The sequence below is a fragment of the Podarcis erhardii genome (assembly GCF_964252035.2).
Source record: "Podarcis erhardii genome assembly, chromosome: 8".
Taxonomy (NCBI): Eukaryota; Metazoa; Chordata; class Lepidosauria; order Squamata; family Lacertidae; genus Podarcis; species Podarcis erhardii.
Genome location: NC_138499.1, coordinates 47,104,189 through 47,119,803, shown reverse-complemented (window position 1 = coordinate 47,119,803; position 15,615 = coordinate 47,104,189). Strand labels below are relative to the sequence as shown.

Below are 15,615 nucleotides of genomic sequence, written 5' to 3'. Positions count from 1 at the left end.
TCCTTAATGTGGGACTTCAAAGGTGCACCCTGAACTATGTGCAAGAAACGGCTGACCCATTCTCTTCAATGTCAATGATTACTAAGTCCTGTATAGTCTGCAGAGTATTCCTTGATATCAAAGGAAATGAGGAAGTCTCAGCTTTCCATAGAGCATCATGTGCACACCAAAGTCCCCCAGGAGGAATGAACAAATGTGTCCCTTTTCAGTTCTCGAAGTTGCTCATTTTTCAGTCTTAAATTTTGCAACAAGGTGGAATTTATTTGTTTTTTTAAAAATCATCATGAAAATCCATCAACATTTTAGTACAAATTTATCCGTAAACATGTGCAAAAATCTGCACATTTTATATGCAGTTTTGACTAATATGCATTTTTTAAAGCAATAAGTTAATGTATGTTGTTTTCACTAACATACACATTTGTATGCACACTTCACCCTGGACGTTGCTTTTTGTACACATTACATGGCTGGAAAGCTGCATTGCAAAGTTCAGAGAAATGTGAATTTCCAAGACTGGCTGTGTTTCAGTTCAAATATTCTTTCAAACAGTGTGAAATGTGAACTGAGTCAAATTTCTTCTCTCCCCCCCCCCCCCCGCCTGCAGAGATAGTAGTGTATGACTTAACTGGAAAGCAATGGTAACTGCCGACTAAAATGCAAATAACATAATTTATGTTTTGAAGAATTCTGTGCACACTAATAGGGCACATAGGGGAAGCTACTTCCATGCAAATGTGCATAGGATTATGTTGTACAGTGTACGGTTTTAAATCTGTTTTAAAATATTAAACCACCATAGCTGGTCAGAGGGGTTTTTTTTGGGGGGGGGGTTCTGTTTCAGAACCTCTCCTGTTTCAAAGAGTGTCTAATTAAATATTTGTTGCCTGGGAAAGTTAATTTAAAGGCTTCTCACTTGCCTGGAGAAACTTAATTTAGCCTGGGTCTCTTGCTACTGATACTGAGTGTTTACTATGCCTCTGTTGTCATGAAACAACCCTAAAGTTTTCTACCTATGTTGGATCATGATAATACATAAAAGGTGGACTTTTTAGACCAAGAAGTGCTAATCTGCTGTGACTACTTTCAGAAGGAAGCTGAACCAGTCTCTCTACTTACCCATATAATTACTGGCAAACTTCAGCTTCAACCTAATCACATTTACTAGGGGAAAAATCTCATTGAACCTCATACTTACTTCTGAGTAAACTTGCTCTGCATGGCAGTCTAATCTGAACATGTCAGTAACTGGCCAGTGACCACTTAGTTTCTACAATTTCTCTGGATTAATCTAAAATGTTTGGATATTTGCACTCTGTCAACCAAAGGCTGCCTTGTTTATTTTAAGGGAACAAAACAAATTCCTTCCAGTAGCACCTTAAAAGACCAACTAAGTCAGTTCTTGGTATGAGCTACCTATCTGTTAAGAGAACAAGTTCTTCTACCTCTGCTTTTGAAGGATGCCATGCTATCTCTGCATGGGAAGCAGGCCTACAAAGGTCTATATAGCACATAATTGGACATAATTTGCTAATTCCTCTGTTGGTGCATATATAAGGGGAGGGGAACTCGCTCAAAATACTTAGTGATATTTAACTCCCTAGTATTGCTTGAAGCCTTGATTGAAGCAGGGGCCCCTTCCTGATATCAATAGGCAGGGAACTGCAAAGTGTAGGTGCTGCCAGGCTAAAAGATGAAATATGGAGATCATGTCTTGCATGTCTTTCTTTGCTTATTTAGTCCTTACCTGGTTGGTCCAATTCCTTAGTGTTCAGTGTTCAATGACTCAATTAAGTAGTTGTATATGTTAGCATATGTTACTGATATATGCTTCCTTGGTTTTTTTTGCTGATATTATTTTCTCTCTCTTTTGGAAAGTTTAATAAAAATTCATTTAAAAATTACAGTTTTCATAATACCCTCCACTCCTACTTTACTTTGCAATTCCCTTAAGTTGCAGATGTTTTTGATCCCCAAAACATTTGCTGTTATACTTGTTCTTTATAAGGCTTGGAATGAAAGAAATCTTTAAATTTAGTGGCTGCATTGAGATGTAATAAAAATTAGCATCAAGTGTGCCTCAGATTAATGCAAGCCACCCTTCCCTCTTCAGGATGCAAGGAGGAGACTGGAAGTTTCTGTTTCTCTTTTAGATTAACCACAGTTTATCATATCATCTGGACCCTAAACTATGGTTAATCTTAACTATAGTTTGTTGAGACAAGACAGCTTCATAACTAATACTTTGAAATTTGCTTACTTGAACACACTGCATTTTGTTGAGCTCTGGATGTCATGATAAACTACGTGCAGCTAATCTATGTTGGGGGGAGGAGACTTCCAAACTCCCTCATAGGAGCACTGGCAGGGGAGGAAGAGTTAACAAGCCTATGGTTTAGCTTTATGTCTGAAGAAGGCTAATATTTGACCATGTGTTTAGGGCTCTTACTTTGCTTTCTGTTTGTAACTCATTAGGGACTTAACTAATGCATATGGTGCCAAATGGTATGTTGGAATCACACAAATGTATAATTCATTAAAAATGTTGGACCAATTGATCCATTCCTTTCAACAATACTGTTTTCCCCTTGTTTCCTCATTATAATCAATATTGATTTTTTTCCCTTTGTTGTTTTGAGGAGTAAGTAACCCTGTTATCTAGCAAAGGTTGTTCTGCACTTATAATTTGATTGGGAGGAAATAAAATTTACCCTTTCCCTAGAAAGAAATGAGTACTTTCAGTCCATAGTTTTCCCTTAGTAGAGAGGAATGACTGTTTTCATATGTGGCGTCTCATTAGTTTGTTGCTGGGAGATCTTAATATGACCTTCCTTTGTTAGAGAAGTGATTTATAGCTATTCACAGCATCCTTTTCTTTCTTTTATCTTTCTTTTTTGCATCCCAAGCTACACATTGTGTAATGACTAATTGCACTTATGAGTAAACGTTTAAAGACTAGAGTGAATGTACATGGTATGATTATGTTCTGGGTCTGCTGTTGTCCCTTTAATTTCAAACAAACAAACAAACAAATCTGCTCTAAAATGTCAGCTGAACCATACTGCAAATGTATTTAAGAGTTCTAGCTCTTAAATAAAAATAAATTTTATTTTAAAGTTTGGGTTTTTTACTATTAATCTCCATACTTTGTGTGCATATTAGTAAATACACATCATTCTCCATTACTTCTTGCACTGAAACAAAGTGATTACCTGAAAATGTGTATTTGGGTTCCTATTGAGGTTGTCCTCTTTTTAAAAGTGCAGTTCACAGAGTGGATGAATTGCATGGGTCTCAGCCTTTAGCTTATAAACTGCACAACATAAGTGTATGAAAAATGCAAAGTTCGTTAATAAATATTATTTTTTTAAAAAATGCAAATTTCGAAAGTGTCATTCAAATTATTACTAAATTGTTTTCTCTGTAACTGCTTTTCTTGTTTCACATCTGAGAGGTTTACGATGTGGCAACCCTCAGAAGAACGCAGTGTTAAGGTTGCTGTTGTATTTCTCCCTTGAGTTCCTAGAGGTGATGTTATCTTTTGTTCGTGCAGCAGTATGGTCATTTCTAAGAGCATCTGTCACTTGAGGATGTATAAGATGGATGAGTCTCAAGTGGACTGCTAGTTGAAGCAAATGGTGAAAATAAGAAAAGACAAAGGGGCTGGAGGCTTTCAGAGCAGGCAGGCAACAAGGAAGCACAGTTAGGAAGGAAGGCAGTACCAAAAGAAAGCACCAAGATGGATCATATGTTGTCATCAAGACTTTTTAGTAGGTGTAAGAATCAGAGCTGGTCATCAAAATCATGGTAAAAAACATCTCATCAGCTTTTTTATTTGTATTTTGCCATCAGCAGGAGAGTCAGAACGGTGATTGTCTCTCTGTATAGGAAAATAGCCTCTTTATTCTGTAGCACTGAAACAGCATGGTATTTTTTAATGTTGTGTTTTGTTCATGTGTGATATGCATTAGGCCATACTCTTCAAGCCCTTTCCAAAAAAAAAAAAAAAAAAAAAAAAAGGAAAGAAAGAGCCCAGACAGCTCTACTTCGTGGTTCAAACTGTTGTTGCCTGATTTTCTTCCTTCCTCGTGAAAAAAGCGATCGGGTTTTGTTAGTTGCTTAGTTTAATAGGAAGTTTTGCCTGATTATATCATTAGCACTCGTGCTTTCAGAAGAATGAAAGCATTTAAATTGTAAACATTTGGAATTACTCCCCGTTGTTTCAATTCAAAAGCTAGCTCCATGATTTCTTAGTGAAGCTTAATTGTGTTTGATATGTCTTACGGAATGAAAATGATTTTATTTTATTTTTTTAACTGCTGATGCTGAAGCTGTCTCATAAGAGCAGACTTATACAGATGAGAGTGCTCTTCTACTTTTGACAAGCTTTCAGAGGTGTCAAAACTGTTGGCTTGAATAAACGACTCTGTCAAATTGCTTGCAGTGTTGTGGGGTGGGGGAAGCAGGGGTAGAAAAGGCAAAGAAATTAAGATGATTAGAAGCTTTAAAGCTTCACAAATGGTAGAGTAGCTCCCTTCTCAATGGATGTAAATAATAGATGAAAGACTGAGAATGACAACAAAGGATCAGGGTGCTTAAGAGAATGTGTGCAGCTTGAATAGAGGTCTGTGGCCCAGGGCCAAAGGTCTTAGCTTTGAGTGTAATTAGAAGAAAATACAAAGATGTCATTACTAGCAGGTGAAATGTTCAGCACGTGGCCCCAAAAATAGTGATTTCTGCCCTGAAGGAACTGTATTGTGAACTTCAAAAATAGTAAATAATAATAAGTAAAGTCTTTGCAGGGTTCTGCAGTTTGGTCAAAAACCATGTAGCTTGACTTCGATGTCCGTCTCGCGTTTGCAGTAGTTTTAAAAACTGGCAGTGTGGAAAGTTGGTGCACCTTAGAAAGAGAAAGAGAGAGCAAGAGAGAGAAAGCGCTGCAAATGGGAAATGGGGCAAATAAAGAGTTTAGTGTGACTGACTTGATCCCAGGCTCTTTTGTGTGATAGTGGCAGACCTGTCTCCTACTCTACTGGGAAGCTAGAGTCTTAAATTATTCTTAGCACCATACTTTTTGGGAAGCTGTGGAAAGCAGTTAAAGTCTCTGTTTTTACAGTATTCTGCTTCCAGTTCCTCAGCACTATACTATTGGCATGATTTTTAAATTGTGTGCTGCTTGAAAATCAAGTTGTTCTGCTTATAGGACACAGTCCACCCAAAAATAATAATTATAGAAAACCTACCCAATAAGATATAATTAATGGAACTGCATCTCAAGGTCATGTTCCATTGTCAGCAACTACTTTGAAAGACAAAAGGAAATGTGTTTGGACTCTTGGAGACAGCTGTACGTTGCTCGATTAGATAATAAATAGTGTTTGTGGGAGGGTGTTATTGGTTGGTGTTTGTTTTATTATGTATTTTGTATTCTCATTTTGTATTTTTATGTTGTGAAACACCCTGTGATCTTTGGATGAAGGGCAGTATACAAATTTTAATAATAATAATAATAATAATAATAATAATAATAATGTTCCCAATATGCCATGCTTCATGGAAAGGAGGGGGAAATTACATGACCACATGGTGATGGTGACTTAAAAAATGGATTGTTTAATGGCTTGAACCATGTAGTCTGGCCACACTTTTAAGCTGGGTTTTCCCACACTTCTGCAACCACTCAGAAATCTTGGCAAAGCTTTGCAGAGAGTGTAGCTGATTTCTACAGACAATTGGTTCTCCATGTGGTTAAAACCATCCACGCAGGGAGTTTCTATGTTACCACATGATAGATGGTTATGTGATATTCCACTCCCAAGGATTTAATCAGAATCATTTTAATGCAAGTATGCCTACGCTTGTGTCGGCAGTCTATGAATGCAGATTAGTGATGGACTTCTATTTTTTTTCTTTCATTACTGAGTTTTCATCCAACCTTTTCTCCAAGAAGCACAAGGAGTAGCATTGACTCACCTCCTTTCCATTTCATTCTCTCAATAACACTGTGGGGTTGATTAGACAGAGAAAGAGTGACTGGTTGAAGGTCACCCAATGAGCTTCATAGCTGAGTAGGGATTTGAACTCTGGTCTCCCAGGTCTTGACACTTTAACCCCTACACCACACTGGCTTTTCCAAAGCAAGTTTCACTCTGTGGCACACTTCTTAGAACTTGTCACTGGTGTTCAGCATTTGATTTCCAGGTTCTAGTATTCTCTCTTAAATGAAAAGCTTCTCTTACGCAAAGTTTCTACTCATGGCATGTGAAAACAGTACAACAGTGGCATCAGTATGACAGCTGTATACAGGTCTTGAATGTTGTGTTTTTTGACATTGTTTAAATTAGTGGTTGCCTTTTTATCACAAATAACAATATTCTTTCTGTAAAACTATGGGAGAAAATGGATGTCACACTAAGGTCACTTAGCAGTATACTAGTTGCCCTAGAGCAGTGTTTCCCAACCTTGGGTCTCCAGCTGTTTTTGGACTACAACTCCCCTCATCCCTAGATATCAAGACCAGTGGTCAGGGATGATGGGAAATATAGTCCAAAAACAGCTGGAAACCCAAGGTTGGGAAACACTGCCCTAGAGAAGCCTCAGGAAGCCACCTCTATGGTTCTTGCTCTGGTTCCATAACAGATTGTTGCTGTAGTTCCAGTCCTTTCTGTTGCTCAACAAGCTTCTGGTACTACAACTGTGGTGCTGTATTTGATATTGTTGCAACCTTAATTTTTGCCCTTATGCTAGTGCAACAGCCCTTGCACTGGTGGACAGATGGTGCCGAATCTGGGCCTATGCTCCCAAAATTTGGGTATTTTTATGAAGGGGAAATGTTGCCTGACAAATCTTTTGAGTGTACTAAAGTTAAAATATTTATAAAATTTCACTCTGCTCTTAATCATCCTAATATGCATATAATATGCACCTTAACCCAGGCATCTCTGCTAGTGGCACAGAACTTTAGTTCTATGAGTAAAATTAGGTGGTTTTATTTCAAGTAACAGATTTTGCTGTAGCAAATGGAATTATAACTACAAATGTGTATTAGAAAGCAAAGTAACTCCTCAAATATTAAAACTGTTCTCCTGCTCATCAGTGTTAGAAAATGTTTTAAGCAAATGTCTTCACTATAGCAAATCTGAAGAATGAAAACTTTTTATTTGATTCCAAAAGAAAACAGACATTTCATATTTCTTAACTTTTGATTTAGAACCACTCACCCCTGTGTTAGGCCAAATTGACACAAGGGAGTATCCATATTGTATTCAATTGAAATACAAACTGCCTGGAGACTGCTTGATGATCCATTGTGTTACTATATGAAGTGGTTTATTTGATATTTGGTTTTCAGTAGTTTTCAGTAGTTTTCAAACATGAGAGATTGCAATATTTTATTATAGCAGCAGTTTCTGGAGTTTTGCTGTTTCTCGGAAATGTGTTTGATCTATACTATAATTAGATCTATAGCAAAAAATGGAGCAACTACTAAGTGGGTTTGCCATATGAGAATTTTGTTTTCAGGCTTGTTTGTTGCTACAAATAATATTATTGGTTCTCTGCCATTTTCAATGATTTTAAACTATTTTTATTTTATTTTACAGATCTTTAAAACTTTCGCCAATCTGGATCAAGTGGCAGAATACCTTTGAACAATCGTCCATCATGAATACATTTAGAAAAGGTTGAAAGGAATACAAAAAGGTAGTGTTATTTTCACATTCAGAATGCAGCTTGTATAATTATGCATTTATCATTGGTGACTTCATCATCTTCAATAGCAGCGAGAGAAGTACAAAGATGTATTTTTCCTCAGCCTTCTAACATAGACATTTTCCTCAGAAGCATTCAATTACATTATCAATTTCAAAGTTTTAATTTGCACACGAATTCATACCTCTTAGGTTAGTGTGTGCCTCTGTGATGTTATTGTAACATGAGCATAAACATCACGATTTATGACCTTGTGGAACCTTGTATTATTCCTAGTTGCTTTACACTCTGGGAAAAACCATTAGTCATTGAATCAAGTTACTTATTTGTTGCAATAAATGTCTTGAAACTTTGAATATGCTGGGGTTTTTTTTAAAAAAGCATAAATATTTTTGCTGAAATGTCAAACTAAAAGGTTTTTTTTGTCTGGCACACAAAACTTTCATTTTATATTTCAAAACTACTAGACAAAAGACAGTAAACATGGGCTTTGTATATTTTTAATCATGTGTAATACCAATACTAAGCAAGATACAGTTCGTATCCATTGTTAGTTATAAAGCAGACCCACACAAATGAATGGATTTAAGGACCTAAGGCCATTGATTTCAGTGGGTCTCTGGTGAGTATTCTGCGTATGAGTAATGTTGGATATCACACAATATACAGTCATACCTTGTGTTGTGTTCCGCTCTTGTTACGGACTTTCAGCTTATGAACACGGCAACCCCGGAAATGTTTACTTCCGGGTTCGTTGCCCGCACATGCGCAGACGCCATCTGCATGCTACGCGCAGAAGTGCTTAATTGCGCTGCGCACATGCGCAGAAGAGGCGCTCTAGTTGTGGACTTTTCGGAGTGTGAATGGCACCCCGAAATGGATTAAGTCCACAACTAGAGGTATATTATTAGTCTTTATCTTAATATTGGTTCAGTTATTTTGTATAAACATTTATATACTGCCTTCCTAGTGCAAAAGGGGAACTATTACCACACATACATATATAAAAAACCCCAAACCATCATTACAGAAGCAAACTAAGAAAATAGTAACAAAATGGAGAACTAGCATTCAAAAAAAGTCCTGCCAAACTCAAAATGTTTTCAGCGGAGAGAGGTGCCATAAATGAGGGAGTATTAGAGTAAAATCGAGTTCTACAATTTGAGTGCTGCCCTTGAGAATGCCCCCCTGTGCTTCAGATGGGAGCTGGGCAGCTAAGAGGGCATATCCTGATGCTCTCAGAATCTGGGCAGGAACATACAGGCCTGCTCTTCTATACAAGTCCAAAGGTATTTGTTTAAAAGTGTCAAGCTGAGTTCAGAGTAGTCTCATTGAAATTAATAAACATGACTAAGTTAGGTTGATTAATTTCAGTGCACCTACTCTGAGTAAAACTTAGTTGTACAACCCATTGTATTTATAGATCTCTTCATGCATCCAGAGGTGCCCCAAATTGATTTACAGGAATAAAATAAGATATATGTTCCAGTCCTTTGAACCAGGCCTGGGAACAAACTGACAGCCAGTGCACTTGATTTGCTCCGAAAAAATAGTCTCCATCAACAGTTCAGCCACCATCTTTTGTACCACCTACAGTTTTCAGAGGCAACCCTATGTAAAACACATTCCGGTAATCCAATCTTGCTGCAACCAGGTCTTGTAAGACCATGGCTGGGTCTGCCTTCCCCAGTAATGGGCATAGTTGGCACATCAGCTGAAGCGGGACAAAAACACTACCACTCCCTTAGCATCCAACACCAGAATGGGCTGAGCCTGAGTCAGCAAGCTTTCTGACTAGAAGCACTGCTCTCCTGTCTAGTTTAAGTTCCATTTTGTTTACTTATGTCTAGTCTGTTACACTACGAGAAAAGAATTAAAAACAGTTGGCATGGTATTTGAAAATTGTAACTGTGCATTTTTGCAAATTGAAATCAGATATATTCTTTCAACTGCAAATGCTACATTGGTAGGCTTTTTTTAGTGTATTAAGAGGATGGGAGATTCTGTGATAGAGATCACCGCTTGTTCCTTCTATCTAGAAATTCATGCTATAATCCATAAGCTGTGGGTTCTTTCAGCCCAATGTTTAATGAAAACAAGATTTATGTTCTGCTCTCTCAGAAATATAAAATATGTAAAGATATGGGGAGCTGGGTAAAAGAAGCGGAAGGGAAAGTATGTGATTGATATTTTAATATGTGGAAGGAAAATAAAGAGGAATCCACTGACCTCTTCCTTGCTACGGGTCAGTTGAAGAGGCTTGATTTCGTTTATATGGAACATTGGACTCCTATTGTCTCTTGTTGTACTTAAATACCCTAGTATTTCCAAGAGGCCAAAGATCTATTCCTGTTTTATGACCTGTTGTATCCTTAGGGGCAGGAGGCCCAGCAGAGTATTCAGGCCCAAATGAACAAGAGGGTCATTGCCATAGTCCAGGTCTTAATTGTTGCTTCTTGGTTACCACACAGACAGCAAGCCAACTCTGAGAAAGATTTTAGAAGCGAACATCTGGAGCATAGTAGCTGTAGTGTGGGGTGGGGGGGTGGGGAGAAAGGCTCCCTGCATTTTGTTTCACCAGGTGCTAGGAGGAAGCAACATTAGCCTTTTTGGATATGGGAGGCAAGTTCTGTGGCCCCTGAAGTTAGGTTACAACAATTGAAGAGGTCAAAGGACAGCTGAGTGGGGTCAATGAGACACCATGGGGTGTATTTTGTTACTTAGTAAAAGGGGAGACATCCTAAAACCTTAAAGGGTTCTCTTGAAATCTGTGTCGTGAAAAGGTTTTATGGGTCTGATGGTGGAAAGGAAGAAGTGCTGATTTACCTAAGGAATGCTTGCTTTTGTCTAAATTAAAGGATAATCCTTCCCAAATGTTTGCAGCTGTGGTAGTGCAGTCGATGTAGGAATGGAAAGCATGATTACAGAATTGAAGGACATTCACTTTCACTTCCTAAAGTTTTACTTTCAAGTTGGTTTTTCCCTCCTTCTCATAATGACTTGGGACACTCTGCAGTCCAGATTAATTAAGCACTTTAAACTCAATTGAGTTCAATGGGAGAGTTGAGAATATGCTTGCTTCTCTCAGTTGAAATGAATGGAACTGGCTATGGCTAGATTGTGCTCATTGAGAAGATGTTGAAAGGAAGAGCTTGCATTTCTAAAAGGAAAATGCTCTTTTCCTCAGAGTGCTGCGTTTGGACCGCCAAATAGCCATTTTTTATTCAATTTACAACTAAGCTTTTGTATGTACAGTATATAAGCGGAGAGTGCTAAGACCAAGAGGAAGGCAAGGGAGTTAAGTTATTGACATTTGCCCCAAAATGTCGAAATGTGCTCATCAATGAGAACGATAGCTTTATCTGGAATCAAACTATTTGCCTGACATGTTCACCACCTATAGCAGCCAAATAAGTCCTGTGCCTTGCTTGTCGTTTTGCACAAGTGCTCAGTTGCATTGGAAAATATTAACATTTAGAAAATAAGAGAGTGGTGGTTTTAAAACCAGCAGTTTCTGGTGGGTTTTATTTTGGTGCTGGAGGCAGATGAGAGAAAATTAAGAGATACATACATTTGGTTACAAAACATGGTTATCTAAAGAAGTTTTGACAACGGAACTCTGGAACACTGATTTTTAGTGCTGCCTCTATTAGGAATTTTGGCTAGCCATGGTATTTTTGTTATTCATATATTTTTAGTAATCTTTTGTCACTTATATTGATGTTATGTTGCAAACCACTTATTATTTTATGTGAAAGACAGCCTATAAATATTTGAATAAGATAAATAAGAGGGAACATCCTTCCTCTGTTTCGTATCTCCCTTTAACCTAAGATATAGAGTTGTTCCATTCTTTCCTTTGTTCTACTTGAGCATATGGAGAGAAACTGGGAAACCTCCTGCGGCTCCTCTGATCTTGTCAAGCCTAGGAGAATGGGATAAACTTTTCTCATACGCCTGGAAATTTATGAGGTCCCTTGTTAGCACCTTTAACCAATTCAGGCTGCAATCCTGTATAAATATGTGTTTCATTATTTTTAATTGAAGATTAAAAATGCCTTCTTCTTTTTTTTGCATGATTTTAAAATGTCCTTTTGAGTTCCCCTACCCCCCAGTGAAAATTCATTTTGAAATGGGCCTAGGACTTTTCCTAGCCCTCTGTTTACTAGGGCATTTGTGGTAAAGCCCCAATAAGCTCAATTAGTAAGTTAAAGTATGGTAAGTTGACTTCATTATTTGACATGCAAGAGTAAGGCACTGCTCGATGCAAATGGTCAGTCTTTAAAGGTAAAGGGACCCCTGGCCGTTAGGACCAGTCACGGACGACTCTGGGGTTGCGGCACTCATCCCGCTTTATTGGCTGAGGGAGCCGGCGTACAGCTTCCGGGTCATGTGGCCAGCATGACTAAGCCGCTTCTGGCAAACCAGAGCAGCACACGGAAACGCCGTTTACCTTCCCCCTGGAGCGGTTCCTATTTATCTACTTGCACTTTGCTTTTGAACGTGCCTTTGAACTGCTAGGTAGGCAGGAGCAGGGACCGAACAACGGAAGCTCACCCCGTTGCGGGGATTCGAACCGCTGACCTTCTGTTCGGCAAGCCCTAGGCTCTGTTGTTTAGACCTCAGTGCCACCTGCGCCCGTCTTTATTACATTACAAAACGGCTACAGCATGTAAGCCAGAAATCCCTATGTTGATGATAGAGCAGCACTGATTTGCCTGTGACTTCTGTGAATAACTAAGAGTTTTCCATAACTGAGGTAAATAAGAAGTAGATTACATGAATTAAATTAAGCATGACTTCCACGACTTTAAAATTTCTGTGCAACAAATAATTATCAAATGTTGTAGAAGGACGATCTCATTCTAGACTTCATTCTAGACTAATGGAAAACTAGGTTATGAGTGCTACATGTTTGTACATGTAAGGAGGATATGTTTGCAAAAATAGTTACATAATTGATAGAGCAGCCTATGGGGTAATTAATCACTATGCACGTGCAGTTACATGATCAGTTTATTATAATAAATTGGCTACAGTTTTGTATAGTGCAAGGGTATGTGTGAGTCTAAGGAAAATAATCATTTCCCATCATCTAGAGCAAGGATGGGGGAACATGTGGCTCTCCAGATGTTGTTGGACTATAACTTCCATAAACTCTGGCCAACATGGCCCAACGTCTGAAGGCCTGAAGCATCCCATTCCTGGTCTTAGGGAATAGCCATTGAATTGCCTGCTTTATTCTCTTTGTGAAGTAAGTTTCTCATCTACTAAGTGGTGTAGCGTGGAGGGCAGGGGAGCCATGGCCCTGGGCAAAAATTCCAAGGGGGCGCAACCAAGCACCCCTATGCAGGTGCTCACTCCCCCAGGGACCCCTGCTCTGCCCTGGTGGAGGTGGCAGAACAGCCTGTCAGGAGGCTGCTCCCATCGCCACACAGGCGTGTCCTGGCAGCCCCCATCTCGGCCCTTGCCTGCCTGCCACTGGGCGTCTTTGGACCCAGAGCCTGGCCTGGCCTTCCTGCCATGGCTACGACCCCAGCAGAGGTCAGCGACCACAGAGGCTCCATGCAGGCTGGGCAGAGGGCTTGGTCTGCCTTCCTTGTACTCTCAAGGGTACATTCCTGAGGCCAGGCCGCCCTTTAGTCTCCAGGCCAGGCTGCACTGATCCCTGCCCCCTCGCTGAATGGCCACCAGGCCAGTGCTTGCTCCTTGCTCAGCGTGCTGTGCTCCCCAGACAGCAGTGGGACCAGCCCAGGCCCATGGTGAACAGCCACGGATGGAGGGAGGTGGGCAAGGGGTGACTCCAGAGTAGCCCGGCATAGCACGACATTCCTCTCCGCAAACTAAAACATATTTACGACATGCTGGAGCCTGTGGAAGTAAAACCTGTGGCTTTTAACAATTTTAATTTGCTTGATCTCGTTTTATTTAAAAACCTATTTATAAACCAAATTCCTTTTGGAGGAGTTCATTTTTTTTAGTTTTATCATAGTTGTTGAAACACTGTTTGCTAATGCAAGAAGTTGAAATGTCTTGCAATAGCCTTTTCAGGCCAAGCCACGTCCTTGAGAGCAAGACTGCATGATGAGCATGTTTAGATTTTAGGAGGAGCAACTACTACAAGAGCTGGCACTAGATCATTAGTATGCAAATTAAAAAGGCTCTGTGCCAGTATAGAGCCTTGTGCCCTGAGAAGCACTAACTGGGGTGGCCACGCACCCATCTATGCCACAACAAACATGAAGTTTCAGTATAAAGCTTTTTAATTAAAAGAAGAACTGCCTTTTATCCATGGTTGTAGATGCGAGTTGAGCCCACATTCACAGTGTATTGTAGCAAAGCAGGTTTCAGGTCAATGAACCTTCTGCATAATTGGCTCCTAATGTGTCTAGGACAGGGCTACCCTAACTGAGCTTAATACAGTGTGTTGCAAACTATAACATGCACATACAGACACATATATACTGTCTTTCCCCCAGCAGTGGAGAGAGGGAAGAAAAAGGGGGAGACAAACACATACACACAAACACTTCCTTTAACCTTTTTTTGCTGGTTTGTTTACTACCCTCATCAAGAGGTTTGTGCCAACTTGGTGTTATGTTCCTGTTCATATTTTTTGAACTTAAAGGTTGACAGACAACCTTTATTACCACTAATATGTAATGTACTTTACAATGTTCCTGACATATTTCAGCTTCCTGGATTTTCTCCCCATCTTAATTTAATTTGCATTTAACTTGCATTTAATTTTAATGGTTCAAAGAACATCAGGCAAAATGGTTGGCCCTCACGCATGTTCACTTCATCAAATCTGGCCCTTTTTGAAAAAGGTTTGGACACCACTGTCCTAAAACAAAGGCCCAGGGTAAGGAGGGGCGACTTCAGCATATGGTGAAAGCTGTGCAGTGCAGATGCCAGACATCTGGGGAAGGAGTTCCACAACTTAGGGACTGTCACAGAGAATGCCCTCTCTTGGCTGCTATTCCCCACTCTTCTGAAGGTTGTGGAACTATCAAGAGTAAGCCCTTTTAAGTGTTAGCTGTTTTAAAATTATATTATGCTGGTTTGATTAGGTCTTTTACTATGGCTCATTTTATCATTTATTTTTCTTGTACTGTAGGATGGTATTTTAATGTGTCTAATTTTAATGTGTATATATATTAATACCGTATTAAAGCTTACTCCATGAGGACAGTTGCTCTTAAATGCAGTTTGTAAATCTTCTAAATCATTAAATTGAAAAAGTAATTTTCAACATTTGTTACCAGAAACTGGCACATTACAGGGTTTTTTTTAATAAAGTGGTTAGACAGAAGCATGGTGGAGAGCGTTATTGAGTTATCAGCATGTAATCTAAAAAAAAATTGAACATTTATGTTGAGAGTCGCTATCCCTCTGAGTATCAGCCCCTGAGAACAAGCAAGACTAATATGATTATGGCCTGCTAGAGAACTCCCCAGAGCCTTCTGTCTGGATAATGCTGGAGATGGATATCTGGGCTAGTGGGACCTATGATGTGAGTCAGTAAAATGGTTCTTTTGTTTTTATTGGTAAAGTTTTCATACTCTCTGCAAAGTAGGGTTCACTGGGGTTTCTGAAAGGTTGTGGATCTCTGTGTGATGCAAGCTCAGTTGCATACATTCAGGATGACTGCAATACATTGCTCCCCCTGAACTGCTGTCCAATCTGCTGCCACCCCCCACTGCTTTTTATTGCCCCGAACTCTGTTTCCCCTCCTCAGAATTACTGCTGTGGTGGTAGCAGTTGCGGCACTCCTCTTTTTCTTCCTTGGCTTACATTTTAGCTTGTTGTTTCCTTTGCTGCTGCTTCAAAAGCAGGCAGAACCCAGCTTGCACTGTCCACATTCATACTGTACTTTTAAAGCATAGTGATACCACTTTAACA

The 15,615-nt window shown here is 39.4% G+C and overlaps 1 protein-coding gene across 2 annotated transcripts in view; it reads left to right on the top strand.

Moving 5' to 3' along the window:
- GREB1L (GREB1 like retinoic acid receptor coactivator) overlaps positions 1-15,615 on the top strand; it is a 169,474-nt gene that overhangs the window by 67,399 nt on the left and 86,460 nt on the right. For both annotated transcript variants that reach the window (XM_081873563.1, XM_081873564.1), the window contains exon 3: positions 7,602-7,701. The gene's annotated coding sequence lies outside the window, so the exon portion shown is untranslated. The remainder of the gene's footprint in view (positions 1-7,601; positions 7,702-15,615) is intronic.